Source organism: Triticum dicoccoides, chromosome 5A, assembly GCF_002162155.2.
Source record: "Triticum dicoccoides isolate Atlit2015 ecotype Zavitan chromosome 5A, WEW_v2.0, whole genome shotgun sequence".
In the NCBI taxonomy this organism is placed as follows: domain Eukaryota; kingdom Viridiplantae; phylum Streptophyta; class Magnoliopsida; order Poales; family Poaceae; genus Triticum; species Triticum dicoccoides.
Window position 1 is genome coordinate 89,968,997 of NC_041388.1, and position 17,485 is coordinate 89,986,481.

Here is a 17,485-nt window from a genome sequence, read left to right on the forward strand (position 1 = left end):
CGGCAGGGTGCCGGAACAGGTCTAGATTGGTATTCGGTGGCTACGGAGGCTTCTGGCGGCGGAACTCCCAATCTAGGTTATTTTCTGGAGGTTTCTGTATTTATAGGAATTTTTATGTCAGTCTCACATCAAGGAGGTGCCTGAGTCATCCACGAGGTAGGCCCACGCGCCTGGGGAGTGGGCGCCCCCCCACCCTCGTGGATGGCCCGAGACTCTTCTCGCCCAACTCATTTACGCCGGGGTCTTCCTTTGGTCCATAAAAAATCATCAAAAATTGGCACGTCAATTGGACTCTGTTTGGTATTACTTCTATGTAAAACTCAAAAACAAGGAAAAAATAGAAACTGGCACTGGGCTCTAGGTTAATAGGTTAGTCCCAAAAATCATATAAAATAGCATATAAATGCATATAAAACATCCAAGGTTGATAATATAATAGCATGGAACAATCAAAAATTATAGATACGTTGGAGATGTATCAAGTACCAGCCGGCTAGCTCCTTGGTTTCCTTGTCTGTGAACGCGACATCGAGTGCAACCCCATGAATATCAAGGCCATCGAGCGGATGCAGAGACCTACCCGGCTGCGGGACATCCAGAAGTTCACTCGGTGCTTGGCATCTCTTAGCCGGTTCATCAGTCGGCTGGGCGAGAAGGCCCTTCCTCTGTACCAGCTAATGAAGAAAACCACTTGTTTCGAGTGGAACAACAAGGCGGATGAGGCATTCCTCCAGCTCAAGAACATGCTGACCACGCCGCCTGTCCTGGCCGCTCCGGCTGCTAAGGAGACCATGCTCCTCTGCATCACCGCCACCAGCCGGGTGGTTAGCACCGTGATCGTGGATGTTTTATACCCAGAAGACGGCAAGGCATAGCCGGTCCAGAGGCCCTTCTACTACCTGAGCGAGGTGTTGTCGGCCTCCAAGCAGAACTACCCTACTACCAGAAGCTGTGCTACGGTGTGTACTTTGCCGCAAAGAAGCTCAAGCAGTACTTCCAGGAGCACTCCATCACAGTCGTCTGCACTGCCCCACTTGCCGAGGTCATAGGCAACAGGCATGCATTAGGCCGGGTGGTGAAGTGGGCCATCGAGCTAGCTCCCCACACCATCCTCTACCAGCCCCGCACCGCCATCAAGTCACAAGCGCTAGCCGACTTCCTCGTTGACTGGGCCGAGACCCAGTACCTACCGCCAGCGCCGGATTCCACCCATTGGCGAATGCACTTCGATGGCTCGAAGATGCGCACCGGTTTGGGAGCCTCCAACAACGTGGCCGAGTATGAGGCGCTTGTCCACAAGCTCCGGCTGGCCAAGGAGATTGGCATCCGCTGAGTGTTGTGCTACGGTAACTCGGACTTGGTGGTCCAGCAGTCGTCTGGCGACTGGGACGCCAAGGATGCAAACATGGCGAGCTACCGCTTCCTCGTCCAGCAAATCAGTGGGTACTTCGACGGGTGTGAGTTCCTTCACGTGCCACAGGCAGACAATGAGCAAGCTGATGCCTTGGCATGGATTGGCTCCACCCGGCAGGCAATACCAGCCGACATCTCCCTCTAGTGCCTGCGCAAGCCGTCTATCAAGCCTTCGCCGGAATCAGAGTCCATCTTAGTGCCGACTGACCCCAGAACAGTCGGATCTGGCTTGGACTGCAACAGTCGGCCTGGGGACTTCGGCAAGCGGCCCGGGAACTGCAGCACTTGCACCCAGCCCGGGGACTTCAAAACCCGGCCCAGGGACTGCAGCAGCTGGCCCGAGGACTTCGGCAAGCGGCCCGGGGACTGCAGCACTCGCACCCGACCCGGGGACCTCAGAACCCGGACTAGGGGCTACTGCAGTCGGCCCGGGGACTTCAACGACGCAACAAGCGGCGGTTGGCTCCAACTCGCCACCTCCCAACCCAACCATCCCGGTACCATTTGTCGTGATGACAGTGATAGAAGCACCATCTTGGGCACAACCCATCCTCAACTTTCTGGTGAGCCGAGAGCTACCAGCCGACGAGATTCTAGCCCGGCAGGTGCAATGTCGGGTAGCAGCATACAAAATAGTGAACAGAGAGCTTGTCAGGCGCAGCGTGACTGGCATCTTCCAGTGCTGCATAGAGCCGGAGAAGGGCATGGCAATCCTCATGGATATTCACCAAGGAGAATGCGGCCACCACGCGGCCTCCAGATCCCTTGTTGCCAAAGCTTTCCGCCATGGATTCTTCTGGCCGACTGCTTTGGACGACGCCAAGGATTTGGTCAAGAAGTGCAAGGGGTGCCAATGCTTCAGCTCCAAGCAACAGGTGCTGGTTTCTGCACTCAAGACCATCACCCTCACTTGGCCATTTGCCGTCTGGGGGCTGGACATGGTGGGCCCATTCAAAACAGCACGCGGTGGCTTGACCCATCTGCTGGTCGCCATGGACAAATTCACGAAGTGGATTGAAGCGAAGCCAATCAAGAAGCTGAATGGTCTGACTGTTGTAACCTTCATCGCAAATATCACTGCCCGGTACGGCATACCACACTGCATCATCACCGACAATGACACAAACTTCGCCAAAGGCGCCTTGGCCCGTTTTTGCGTGACGCAGGGCATCCGACTGGACTTAGCGTCCATTGCCCATCCGCAGTCAAACGGCCAGGTGGAGCAAGCAAACGGCCTCATCTTGTCCGGCATCAAGCCCAGACTGGTCGAGCCACTAGACCTCTCGGCCACTGCTACCTCTTGAGCACTGCGTTGGTTTTCCCCGAAGAGGAAGGGATGATGCAGCAAAGTAGCGTAAGTATTTCCCTCAGTTTTTGAGAACCAAGGTATCAATCTAGTAGGAGGCTATGCGTGAGTCCCTCGTACCTGCACAAAACAAATAAATCCTCGCAACCAACGCAATTAGGGGTTGTCAATCCCTACACGGCCACTTACGAGAGTGAGATCTGATAGATATGATAAGATAATATTTTTTGTATTTTTATGATAAAGATGCAAAGTAAAATAAAAGGCAATGAAAATAACTAAGTATTGGAAGATTAATATGATGAAGATAGACCCGGGAGCCATAGGATTCACTAGTGGCTTCTCTCAAGAGCATAAGTATTCTACGGTGGGTGAACGAATTACTGTTGAGCAATTGATAGAATTGAGCATAGTTATGAGAATATCTAGGTATGATCATGTATATAGGCATCACGTCCGAGACAAGTAGACCAACTCCTGCCTGCATCCACTACTATTACTCCACTCATCGACCGCTATCCAGCATGCATCTAGAGTATTAAGTTAATGAAAATAGAGTAACGCCTTAAGCAAGATGACATGATGTAGAGGGATAAACTCATGCAATATGATGAAAACCCCATCTTGTTATCCTCGATGGCAACAATACAATACGTGCCTTGCTGCCCCTACTGTCATTGGGAAAGCACACCGATTGAACCCAAAGCTAAGTGTCGATGTCAAAACCGGTGGATCTCGGGTAGGGGGTCCCGAACTATGCGTCTAAGGCGGATGGTAACAGGAGGCAGGGGACACGATGTTTTACCCAGGTTCGGGCCCTCTTGATGGAGGTAAAACACTACATCCTGCTTGATTTATTCTTGATGATATGAGTATTACAAGAGTTGATCTACCACGAGATCGGAGAGGCTAAAACCTAGAAGCTAGCCTATGGTATGATTGTATGTTGTCCTACGGACTAAAACCCTCCAGTTTATATAGACACCGGAGGGGGCTAGGGTTACACAAGGTCGGTTACAAAGGAGGAGATATACATATCCGTATTGCCTAGCTTGCCTTCCATGGCAAGTAGAGTCCTACCCGGACACGGGACGAAGTCTTCAATCTCGTATGTTCATAATCCAATAGTCCGGCCGAAGGATATAATCCGGCTATCCGGATACCCCCTAATCCAGGACTCCCACAGTAGCCCCCAAACCAGGCTTCAATGACGATGAGTCCGGCGGGCAGTATTGTCTTCGGCATTGTAAGGAGGGTTCTTCTCCTGTTTTCAAGTGTTCGTAAGCAGTGTCCGGCCCCATAAATGTTGAACCTCTTGGCTTTTGTGCCCAATAAGGGCTATCTCCCACGCGTCGAAGGAATATGAGGCGCCAGGGCATTTTTACATTCGCCCCCCTAGCCAGATAAATAAATTGTCTATTAAAGGGATGGGGATTCTTAGATCTGACCCATATCATCCTCCCCCCAGCGAGAATCCATCAGAGCGCGATTCGGAAAGATCTATTCCAGCATGGCCGACCTCCGCAGCTCCTCCTCCCGCCCCCGTAGCCCTACGCCCGGTGATTGGGAGAGGTGTTCAGTCCCACACAGTCGTTTGGTCGAACTGCAGACCAAGGGATTTCTCCCTCCGGCGTATATGGTGCCCATCCGAGCCGGGCTCGCCACCTACAATGGCAGGGAGCAAGCGGAGAGCTTCCCCCGCCCCTCTACGGGGGAGCAGGTATGATTTGTCCCCTATCTATTGAGGGGACTCGGATTTCCGATTCATCCGTTCCTCCGCGGTCTCCTGGAGTTCTACGGCCTCCAATTGCACAATTTCACCCCTGTCCATTCTACATATCGCCGGCTATGTTGCTCTCTGCGAGTTGTTCCTGGGCTGCGAGGCTCACTTTGAGCTGTGGAAAAGGCTATTTTGCCTCGTCCCCCGCACACATAGGGGGTCACTTTATCAAGTGGGCGGAGCCGAAATATGGCGCATCGCCGATACCGGATACCTGTCCGGTACCCCGAAGAAGTCGTCCGAAGACTGGCCTTCGGAATGGTTTTATATGGAGGACCTTCCCCTTCTGGACCCTGTTCGGCGGGATCTTCCTGAGTTCAACAATGCTCCTCTGAAGAAACGCCGAAGTTGGCGCCCACAGAGCCCCCAGGTGGAAGGCAATGAAGAAGTCCTCTATCTGATGAACCAGATCAAAGCACTGGCTCAATCAGGATTGACAGTAATCGAAGTTATGTCGATTTGCATAATGCGGGGAGTGCAGCCACTTCAATATCGTGGGCACCCCTTGTGGTGTTTTAACGGGGCGAATGATGCCACCCGCTACGGGCGTAAGGGTCCGGACAATGCTGCTGCTTTAGCAAAAATTCTGTCCGAACTGTTCAAGGGAGAGGAAGAGGAGTTCACCCGCACTAAGCCCCGGGATGGATTCTCCATGTACAATCCTCCAAGCTGGGTAAGTTATATCCCCTTACTCCCATTTTTCCCGCACTTTTTGCTGTAAGTATTCACCTTGCCACTTTGCGGCAGGAACTGCGAAAAGCCATAAAGGAGGTCAACAGCCCCTCTCCACAACCAGAGGACCCTGACCGGGCCCTCGACTCCGGACTTGAAGAAGATCCGGTTATCTTTGTGGAGCTGATAGACCGGCAGTTCTATCAGTTAAGCTGCGATGACGCCATGGTGGCCATTATGACCGACTATCCCGGGCTGCTCCCTGTGTCGCGCGTAAGAAAAACCAAAAAATCCCAACTCCAAAAACTAGGATCCCCTTTTAGACACTTCACCCACGATATACACATGGCATATTTTGCAGGGAAGGCATTCGGGACGCCCTACCGAACCCGCAGCAACTCGCCAACAAGAGGCACCGAGGCCGGGTAGGCCAAAAAGGAAGGCGGTCAGGATGGAGACGCCGGCGCAAAGGTATAACAAAAAAAACCCGCTCCGTGGTTGTCGTCTTTTGCAAAATGTAATGACGCATGTGTTTCTTTAACAGAAAAAACACTCACCAGAATATGTCCGGCGATGTTGCCAATCATGCTTCTGCCAGTCGAGCGCCAGGACCGAACATAGAGGCAGAAGCCGATATGGGGCAGGCGCCGGATAATCCCCCTACAGAGGATGCAGATAGATTATCTGCTACAAACTCAAAAGTGGAAAGCGCCATGAATCATAGGCGCCGCCGGGCCGTACTCCGTGACGCTTGTTTCTCACCAGAGGCATTTGATGCCTTCAATTCTGGAGAGGCGTACCTCCATGTTGCTCAAGATGGTCTAGCCAGAGCCACGGATCAGTATGTAAAGGATGTACGGGTGAGTAAATCTGACAATTTATATGTATCAGTAGCCCCTGAGACTTGAAACAGTTAGCAGAACTGATTTAAGGATCATCTTTATTGTGCAGGTTCTTACAGAGAAGAATACTAGGCTGTCACAGGAGCTGGAGGAATGCAAGACCCAACTGCGGGCCGCTATTGCCGCATTGCAGGAACCGAAAAAGTCTCCCGCTGGTAATATTCACTTTAAAGAATGATGGTTACCATATAGTGTGCGGCGTGGCTGCAGATCTAACAATAGATGTTGCAAATGAATCTAGAGGAAATCCGGAGAACCAGCATGTTGTGCGATAGCTACAGGCTGGCGAGCGCGTGCTGACTCGGGTGAGGCGGGAGAAAAACAATCTCCAAGACGCCAATACCAAGCTGAGCGTGGAACTAAAAGACGTTCGAGCCCAGCTTGCTGACTTCGAGAAGGAGAATAAGCGGCTTCGACGCGGCATTTTCAGTAAGTGCTTGAACGAATCCTTTGGAAGGAGTTCGGAGAAGAAGTCGACTAACAGCGTTATGTCTATAGGTATGCTAACGGGTCGTCCCGCGGAGGAAATGCCCGGGTATGCAGGTGATCTTCTATCCGAGCTCTCACAACTGCATGAACAAGTTCGGCAGGTGATGCAAGGTATTGCCCAGGCCTTATGGCCCTCCGTCTCCTTGCCGAAAGGCATTGCAGAGCTTATAGAGAAGCTCAAAGGAGCGCGACGGCGCTTCCGATTATGGAAGATATCGGCCTGCCGTCAAGGTGCCAGGGAGGCCTGGGCCATGGTGAAGACGCGGTATACCAAGGCTGACCCAAATCACATGGCCGAGGTCGGACCTGTGGGGCCCGACGGGAAAGAGATCCCTGTTAGCTTAGTTTATGGGCAAGTAGAATTAGCCGCAAAGTATTCCCAATAGGATTGTAAGCTAGACCGCCTGTTGGATGGTATAGAAGAGGAATTTAGTCAGTCTGCATGACTATGTAATTAAAGTGACATGTATAATGCCTTCTAGCCGGATTGTAGATCATTTGTCATGGCGGACCTTTTTGCTTCAACCTCGGGACCCGATAGTCCAGAGTGTATCTGAATACCTGCCTAGTTATATAAGAACTGGGGTATGCGTGGAGACCATGCGTAGGGGTCATTAGTGCTTGAACAGACAAGTGCCCAACTAGTTATGTTATATTACATGGGTAGTAAGAAACATCTTCCAGGGAGAATAGTTTCGTTAAGGGTTCCTTTCCCTGGGTACGCATGCCCTAAAGTGCATGTCCGGACTGTGATAGAAAACGCAGGAAAGAACATCTGGGGGCACATATGGAAAATAAGTAAAAATCATCTTTTGTTCACCGACCGAATATTCCCTTAAGAACGCTAGCTTTTGGCTTCACCCAGTCTGAGGTACACATCCGGCTGACCCGGCAGTAACAATCGCAGAGGTGCTCCCCTTATGCCCTAGCCGAATTAACGGGAACGTAGGGCATAAATACTAGAGCCAGGCAACCCAGCTTGGCCAAAACTTAAGTCATATCGATGCATATAATGGCGAAAAAAGGTACATGCGGAAGTATAACACATGTGTGGGGCATGAGGCCCAGATAAATAATTTAAGCTTCTGTGAAAGAAGCCCCAGGTATGATGAGTGCGGCTAGCGCATCTATAATGTGCAAGCGAGGCACAAGTTGGCCTTTGAAGGCCTAGAGAAAGAGTAAAAGAAAGAAAGAAAGAAAAACTAGACAGATAATGTATATGCAAAAAAATGGACAGGGGAAGGGGACGAACATAAAGTCCGGTGCTAGGCGTAGAATCTTCGGAGCCTAGCCATGTTCCATGGGTTCGGCTCGAGTCGATTAGTCGATGCATCCCGCAGTCGGTACGCTCCGCCGGTCAGAACTTGGTCAATAATGAAGGGACCTTCCCATTTGGGCTTGAGCTTGTTCTTTTTCTTATCCGGCAGGCGTAGAACTAGTTAACCAATGTTATAAGTTTTGGCTCGTACTTCTCTGCTTTGGTATCTGCGAGCCTGTTGCTGATAAAATGCGGAACGGGCTTTTGCTACGTCGCGCTCCTCCTCCAGGGTGTCCAGACTGTCCTGCTGATTGAGCTCGGCTTCTCTTTCTTCGTACAGGCGCACTCGAGGTGAGTCATGAATTATGTCACAGGGCAAAACTGCCTCTGCGCCGTACACCATAAAGAAGGATGTATATCCGGTACTATGATTCGGCATGGTCCGCAGCCCCAAGAGTACGGAGTCGAGCTCCTCTACCCAGTGCATGTTAGACTCCGTTAAGGAACGCACTAATCTGGGTTTAATGCCGCTCATTATAAGACCGTTTGCTCGCTCAACTTGGCCGTTGGTTTGTGGGTGATAGATTGAGGCATAATCGAGCTTGATGCCCATTTTGCTGCACCAGAGTTTTACCTCATAGGCCATGAAGTTCGTGTCGTTGTTAGTGATGATGCTGTGGGGGACGCCATAACGGTGTACGACCCCGGATATGAAGTCTATCACCATTCCGGATTCGGCTGTTTTAACAGGTTTGGCCTCTATCCATTTGGTGAACTTATCCACCATGACCAGTAAGTATTTTTTTCTTGTGGGTTCCCCCTTTAGGCTTTGTTCAGTTAATCCCAACCCCAGGTGGATTGGAGGGGATTTGCATGGGATTTTGGCTTGCAGGGGATTAATTCCCCCTCAATCCCCTTCAAATCCACCTCAACTGAACAAGCCCTTAAGGGGTCCAACCATGTCAAGCCCCCAGACCGCAAAGGGCCACATAATGGGGATTGTTTGGAGGGCGGTGGGTGGCATGTGGCTTTGATTTGCAAAGAGCTGGCAACCGGCGCAACGTTGGACCAAGTCATGTGCATCTGCCCGGGCCGTTGGCCAATAGAATCATGTACGGAAGGCCTTGCTTACAAGAGCTTGGGCTGCGGCGTGGTGACCACCGAGTCCGGCGTGAATTTCTGCCAAAAGGTTCCGCCCTTCCTCTTCGGAGATGCACCTTTGAAGGACTCCGATAGTGCTTTTTTTGTACAATTCTCCCTCATGGACCCTATAGGACTTGGATCGCCGCATTATGCAGCGTGCCTCATTTTGGTCCTCCGGAAGTTCCTGTCTAGTTAGGTAGGCCAGGAATGGTTCTGTCCACGGGGCAATGATGGCCATTATTACGTGGGCTGAAGGTGTTATTTCGGTGGCGGAGCCTCCGATTGTGTCAGTGTTCGGTATCGGGTATTTTTGTCGGGTCCGGGCTGTTGTTACCGGTGTCCCCTTCCCATACTACGGATGGCTTGAACAGCCTCTCCAAAAATATGTTGGGGGGACCGCATCGCGTTTTGCGCCGATGCGGGCGAGGATATCCGCCGCCTGATTGTTTTCCCGAGCCACATGGTGAAATTCGAGCCCCTCGAACCAAGCTGACATTTTTAGGACGGCGTTTCTATAGGCCGCCATTTTCGGATCCTTGGCATCAAAGTCTCCATTTATTTGGGATATTGCAAGGTTTGAATCCCCACGCACCTCCAGGTGTTGAATGCCCATGGAGACTGCCATCCGAAGACCATGCAACAGAGCTTCGTATTCGGCTGCATTGTTGGAGTCTGTATACAGTATTTGTAGTACGTACTGAACGGTATCTCCGGTTGGGGACGTCAGGACGACGCCAGCCCCTAGACCAGCTAGCATTTTAGAGCCGTCGAAGTGCATGATCCAATTGGAGTATGCACCGTACTCTTTAGGGAGTTCGGCCTCCATCCATTCGGCGACGAAGTCGGCCAATACTTGCGACTTAATGGCTCGTCGAGGTTTGTATGTTATGTCGAATGGGAGGAGCTCAATGGCCCATTTGGCAATCCGGCCCGTAGCGTCGCGGTTGTTTATAATATCATTAAGTGGCACTTCTGAGGCTACTGTAATCGAACACTCTTGAAAGTACTGTCGCAGCTTCCGGGATGCCATGAATACCGCATAGGCTATCTTTTGATAATGTGGGTACGTAATTTGCATGGAGTGAGGACAATGGATACATAGTATACCGTCTTTTGAAGAGGGAATTTATGTCCGTCCGCTTCCCGTTCGACAACGAGCACCGCGCTGACAACTTGATGAGTTGTCGCAATGTACAACAGCATTGGTTCGCAGATGTTTGGCACGGCCAGGATTGGGTTGGTTGCCAAAATGGCCTTTATTTCTTCCAATCCGGCTGTGGCCGCGTCCGTCCACTCGAAGTGTTCGATGCGCTGAAGGAGGCGATAAAGGGGTAAAGCCTTTTCTCCTAAGCGGGAGATAAAGCGGCTTAGAGCCGCCATGCATACAGTTAACTTCTGGATTTGTTTGAGGTCTGTTGGGGTAGCCAACTATGACAAAGCTCGGATTTGGCCGGATTAGCTTCAATACCTCTACTGGAGACAATGAAACCCAGGAGCTTTCCGGCTGGTATGCCGAAAACGCATTTTTCCGGATTGAGCTTGATGTTGTATGTTCGGAGGTTGTCGAATGTGAGCCTCAAGTCGTCTATCAAAGAGTCGACGTGTTTGGTTTTGACGACCACATCGTCTATGTATGCCTCTACTGTTTTGCTGATTTGTTTCTCCAGACATGTCTGAATCATGCGCTGATATGTTGCGCCGGCATTTTCGAGCCCAAAAGCCATTGTGTTAAAACAGAAGGGACCGTATGATGTGATGAATGCCGTTGCGGCTTGGTCGGACTCCATCATCTTGATTTGGTGGTAACCGGAGTATGCGTCGAGGAAACACAATGACTCGTGTCCTGCGGTAGCATCAATAATTTGATCGATGCGGGGGAGGGGGAAGGGATCCTTTGGGAAAGCTTTATTGAGGTCCTTGAAATCGACACAAAGGCGCCAGGATATATCCTTCTTTGGTACCATCACCAGGTTTGCTAGCCAGTCCGGGTGTTTTATTTCTCTGATGAATCCGGCCTCTAATAACTTGGCTAGTTCCTCTCCCATAGCATGTCTCTTAGGTTCGGAGAAACGCCGAAGAGCTTGCTTGACCGGCTTGAATCCCTTTAGGATATTGAGGCTATGCTCGGCCAACCTGCGTGGGATTCCTGGCATGTCTGAGGGATGCCAGGCGAATATGTCCCAATTCTCACACAGGAACTCTCGTAGTGCGGCGTCCACGGTGGGGTTTAACTGTGCCCCGATGGAGGCTTTTTTTGCAGGGTTCGTTGGGTGGAATTGGAATTTGACTATTTCATCCGCTGGTTTAAAAGAGGTGGACTTGGATCTCTTGTCGAGTATCACGTCGTCCCTGTCCACTGTGGAGTGTAGCATGGTTAATTCCTCGGCCGAGAGGGCTTCGGATAATGCCTCGAGGGCCAGTGCGGCTGTTTTGTTTTCGGCGCGGAGTGCTGTGTCCGGATCACTGGCGAGAGTGATGATTCCGTTGGGCCCGGGCATTTTGAGCTTCATGTACCCGTAATGGGGTACGGCTTGGAAGATTGTAAATGCCTCCCATCCTAAAAGAGCGTGATAACCACTGCTGAACGGGGCCACTTGGAATGTAATTTCTTCGGACCTGTAATTATCCGGTGTGCCGAATACCACATCTAGTGTGATTTTCCCAGCACAGCGTGCTTCCCGACTGGGGATGGTTCCTCTAAAGGTTGTGCTACTTTGCTCAATGCGGTTCCAGTCTATTTCCATCTTTTGAAGAGTTTCCTCATAGATGAGGTTTAATCCACTGCCGCCATCCATGAGTACTTTGGTGAGTCGAAAGCCATCCACGATTGGTCTGAGGACCAGTGCGGCTGGTGCTCGGGCTGTTCGGAATTTAGGTTCATCACTGGCATTAAAGGTGATAGCCGTGTCGCTCCATGGATTTATTGCTGCCACATGGCAGATTTCGGCAATGCTGCGGAGTGTTCGCTTGCGCCTATTATTTGATGCGAAGGTCTCAAATGTTGTTAATACCGTATTGCTAACCGTGGGATGGTGCTCTGCGGCATCTGGGATGAGAAGATCCTCACCGCTTTTAGCCACCTGCCGGAGTATCCAACATGCTCTAAGGCTATGTGTTGGTGGGGTATCCGCCGTACTATGAATTTTGCAGGGGCCGTTAAGCCATCCCTCCAATACGGTTCCATGCCCTGTATAGGGTTTTTGTTTCTTGGCAACTAGCTCGGGTGTCTTATGATAGTGCACCCTTTTACTTCGGACTGGGTGTATATTTGGAGCCAGATTATCCCAAAATTTCGTTTCGGTTTTCCAGGCGCTTTCCATCGCACAGTACTTTCGTACTATGGACGCCAAGTTAGCGAAGCGTGATATGTCACGGCGACTTAAGGCGTTAAGGATTCCCTTGTCCGTGCAATTATTGCAGAAAAGTGAGATTGCATCTTCCTCACGACAGTCCTTAACCTTGTTCAACACAAGGAGGAATCTGGCCCAATAATGATGTACTGTTTCATGGGGCTCTTGCCTGATGTTGGAAACATCGTTTATGTCTGGGTGGGTGGGTGGATTTGAGTCCGAACCCCTACCCGATATGAGACCCAGGGGCCGAGGGGTTTCCGATCTTGGAAGTTCGAATTCCGGTATGTTGCCCGATGAGTCTAGCCCGTTGCCTGACTCAAGGTTCAGGGTTTGGGTAATGTCCTCCCGTGAACGGGTATCCGGCTCGGAGAGCTCAGGTATTCGGACATAGTTAGTCCTCAAAATAGAGGAAGAGTTGCCGCATTGTTCCTCCACAACCGCAACATGATGGGTGACCGGTGGAGAGTTAATCTTCCGTTGATCGGGTTTAAGCCCAATCCGATCATAGTCCATAGCGACTCCCAAGGCAGCGATGCGATCCAAGAGTTCATTTAGGGAGGAGAGCTCCATTGGATCCATCTTCCGAGCCGACGTGGAGGCTGTTTTCGATGACCCAAGAAGTCATCGTCGGTGCAGCAGCCGAACAGGCGGTCATGACGAAATTGCCTAGCCGAAGAGTTTGGCTGACAGCCAAGGCTCCTCCGGCGGTAATGTTGTTTTTAACAACGAGATGAGGCATCCTTCCTTACTGCAACGACACAGAGGAACTCTCAATGAAAGCACCAATGTCGGTGTCAAAACCGGCGGATCTCGGGTAGGGGGTCCCGAACTGTGCGTCTAAGGCGGATGGTAACAGGAGGCAGGGGACACGATGTTTTACCCAGGTTCGGGCCCTCTTGATGGAGGTAAAACCCTACGCCCTGCTTGATTTATTCTTGATGATATGAGTATTAGAAGAGTTGATCTACCACGAGATCGGAGAGGCTAAACCCTAGAAGCTAGCCTATGGTATGATTGTATGTTGTCCTACGGACTAAAACCCTCCAGTTTATATAGACATCGGAGGGGGCTAGGGTTATACAAGGTCGGTTACAAAGGAGGAGATATACATATCTGTATTGCCTAGCTTGACTTCCACGCCAAGTAGAGTCCCACCCGGACACAGGACGAAGTCTTCAATCTCGTATCTTCATAATCCAACAGTCCGGCCGAAGGATATAATCCGGCTATCCGGATACCCCCTAATCCAGGACTCCCTCACTAAGCACTTCTCCCATTGCAAGAAAGATCAATCTAGTAGGCCAAACCAAACTGATAATTCGAAGAGACTTGCAAAGATAACCAATCATACAAAAAAGAATTCAGAGAAGATTCAAATATTGTTCATAGATAGACTTGATCATAAACCCACAATTCATCGGTCTCAACAAACACACCGCAAAAAGAAGATTACATCGAATAGATCTCCACAAGAGAGGGGGAGAACATTGTATTGAGATCCAAAAAGAGAGAAGAAGCCATCTAGCTAATAACTATGGACCCATAGGTCTGAGGTAAACTACTCACACTTCATCGGAGGGGCTATGGTGATGGTGTAGAAGCCCTCCATGATTGATGCCCCCTCGGCGGAGCTCCGGAACAGGCCCCAAGATGGGATCTCGTGGATACAGAAAGTTGCGGCGGTGGAATTAGGGTTTTGGCTCCGTATCTGATCGTTTGGGGGTACGTAGGTATATATAGGAGGAAGGAGTACGTCGGTGGAGCAACAGGGGGCCCACGAGGGTGGAGGGCGCGCCTAGGGGGTAGGCGCGCCCCCCTACCTCGTGGCCTCCTCTTTTGTGTCTTGACGTAAGGTCCAAGTCTCCTAGATCATGTTCGGTGAGAAAATCACGTTCCCAAGGTTTCATTCCGTTTGGACTCCGTTTGATATTCCTTTTCTTCGAAACCCTAAAATAGGCAAAAAAATAGCAATTCTGGGTTGGGCCTCCGGTTAATAGGTTAGTCCCAAAAATAATATAAAAGTGGATAATAAAGCCCAATAATGTCCAAAACAGTAGATAATATAGCATGGAGCAATCAAAAATTATAGATCCGTTGGAGACGTATCAAGCCCCCAAGCTTATTTCCTGCTCGTCCTCGAGTAGGTAAATGATAAAAACAGAATTTTTGATGCGGAGTGCTACTTGACATAATTTTAGTGTAATTCTTCTTAATTGTGGTATGAATATTCAGATCTGAAAGATTCAAGATAAAAGTTTAATATTGTCATAAAAATAATAATACTTCAAGCATACTAACAAAGCAATCATGTCTTCTCAAAATAACTTGGCCAAAGAAAGTTATCCCTACAAAATCATATAGTCTGGCTATGCTCCATCTTCACCACACAAAATATTTAAATCATGCACAACCCCGATGACAAGCCAAGCAATTGTTTCATAATTTTGGTGTTCTCAAACTTTTTCAATCTTCACGCAATACATGAGCGTGAGCCATGGATATAGCACTATAAGTGGAATAGAATGGTGGTTGTGGAGAAGACAAAAAGGGAGAAGATAGTCTCACATAAACTAGGCGTATCAACGGGCTATGGAGATGCCCATCAATAGATATCAATGTGAGTGAGTAGGGATTGCCATGCAACGGATGCACTAGAGCTATAAGTATATGAAAGCTCAACAAAAGAAACTAAGTGGGTGTGCATCCAACTTGCTTGCTCATGAAGACCTAGGGCATTTTGAGGAAGCCCATCATTGGAATATACAAGCCAAGTTCTATAATGAAAAATTCCCACTAGTATATGAAAGTGACAACATAGGAGACTCTCTATTATGAAGATCATGGTGCTACTTTGAAGCACAAGTGTGGTAAAAGGACAGTAGCATTGTCCCTTCTCTCTTTTTCTCTCTATTTTTTTATTTTGGCCTTTTCTCTTTTTTTATGGCCTCTTTTATTTCTCTCTTTTTTTCGTCCGGAGTCTCATCCCGACTTGTGGGGGAATCATAGTCTCCATCATCCTTTCCTCACTGGGACAATGCTCTAATAATGATGATCATCACACTTTTATTTTTCTTACAACTCAACAATTACAACTTGATACTTAGAACAAAATATGACTCTATATGAATGCCTCCGGCGGTGTACCGGGATGTGCAATGAATCAAGAGTGACACGTATGAAAGAATTATGAATGGTGGCTTTGCCACAAATAGGATGTCAACTACATGATCATGCTAAGCAATATGACAATGATGGAGTGTGTCATAATAAACGGAACGGTGGAAAGTTGCATGGCAATATTTCTCGGAATGGATATGGAAATGCCATAATAGGTAGGTATGGTGGCTGTTTTGAGGAAGGCATATGGTGGGTGTATGATACAGGCGAAAGGTGCGCGGTATTAGAGAGGCTAGCAAAGGTGGAAGGGTGAGAAAAGTGCGTATAATCCATGGACTCAACATTAGTCATAAAGAACTCATATACTTATTGCAAAAATCTACAAGTTATCAAAGCAAAGTATTACGTGCATGCTCCTAGGGGGATAGATTGGTAGGAAAATACCATCGCTCATCCCCGACCAACACTCATAAGGAAGACAATCAAAAAATAAGTCATGCTCCGACTTCATCACATAACGATTCACCATACGTGCATGCTAGTATTTCTCAAATTCACAACTACTCAACTAGCATAACTCTAATATCACCATATTCATATCTCAAAACAATTATCAAGCATCAAACTTCTCATAGCATTCAACACACTCATAAGAAAGTTCTTTTACTATTCTTGAATTCCAAGCATATTAGTATTATTTAAGCAAATTACCATGCTATTTAAGACTCTCAAAATAATCTAAGTGAAGCATGAGAGACCAATAGTTTCTATAAAACAAATCCACCACCGTGCTCTAAAAGATATAAGTGAAGTACTAGAGCAAAACTATATAACTCAAATGATATAAGTGAAGCATATAGAGTATTCTAAAAAATTCCAAATCTTGTATGGCTCTCTCAAAATGTGTGTAAGGCAAGGATGATTGTGGTAACCTAAAAAGCAAAGACTCAAATCATACAAGACGCTCTAAGCAAAACACATATCATGTGGTGAACAAAAATATAGCTCCAAGTAAAGTTACCCATAGAAGTAGACGAAAAGAGGGGATGCCTTCCGGGGCATCCCCAAGCTTTGGCTTTTACGTGTCCTTAGATTATCTTGGGGGTGCCATGGGAATCCCCAAGCTTAGGCTCTTGCCACTCCTTGTTCCATAATCCATCAAATCTTTACCCACAACTTGAAAACTTCACAACACAAAACTTAAAGTAGAAAATCTCGTGAGCTCTGTTAGTGAAAGAAAACAAAAGACCACTTCAAGGTATTGTAATGAACTCATTCTTTATTTATATGGGTGTTAAACCTACTTTATTCCAACTTCTATATGTTTTATAAACTATTTTACTAGCCATAGATTCATCAAAATAAGCAAACAACACACGAAAAACAGAATCTGTCAAAAACAGAACCGTCTGTAGTAATCTGTAGCTAGGCAATATCTGGAACTCCAAAAATTCTAAAATAAATTTATGGACGTGCGGAATTTATCTATTAATCATATTAAAAAATAATTAACTAAATAGCACTTTCCAAATAAAACTTTCAGCAGTTCTCGTGAGCGCTAAAGTTTCTGTTTTTTACAGCAAGATTAACAAGACTTTCCCCAAGTCTTCCCAACGGTTCTACTTGGCACAAACACTAATTAAACACAAAAAACACAACCTAAACAGAGGCTAAATAAATTATTTATTACTAAACAGGTGCAAAAAGCAAGGAATAAAAATAAAATTGGGTTGCCTCCCAACAAGCGCTATCGTTTAACGCCCCTAGCTAGGCATAAAAAGAAAGGATAGATCTAGGTATTGCCATAATAGTAAGATAGATCATTAAAACTCATTTCATATTCTCTATGTTCGGCAGAAAGTTTTCTTTGAGGCAAGAAAAAGTAATCAAAAGGGCTAAATTTAATGGGGACAAAGTCCCCAAGATCAACCTTGGGAGGTATAGGTTCCTCCTTTGGTCCTTCGTATTGCACAACCAATTCATCATTATAAGCATTCTTTTGAGAGAACTTTGTGAGCCTATATTCAAGAGAATATCCTAGTTCATTATTTC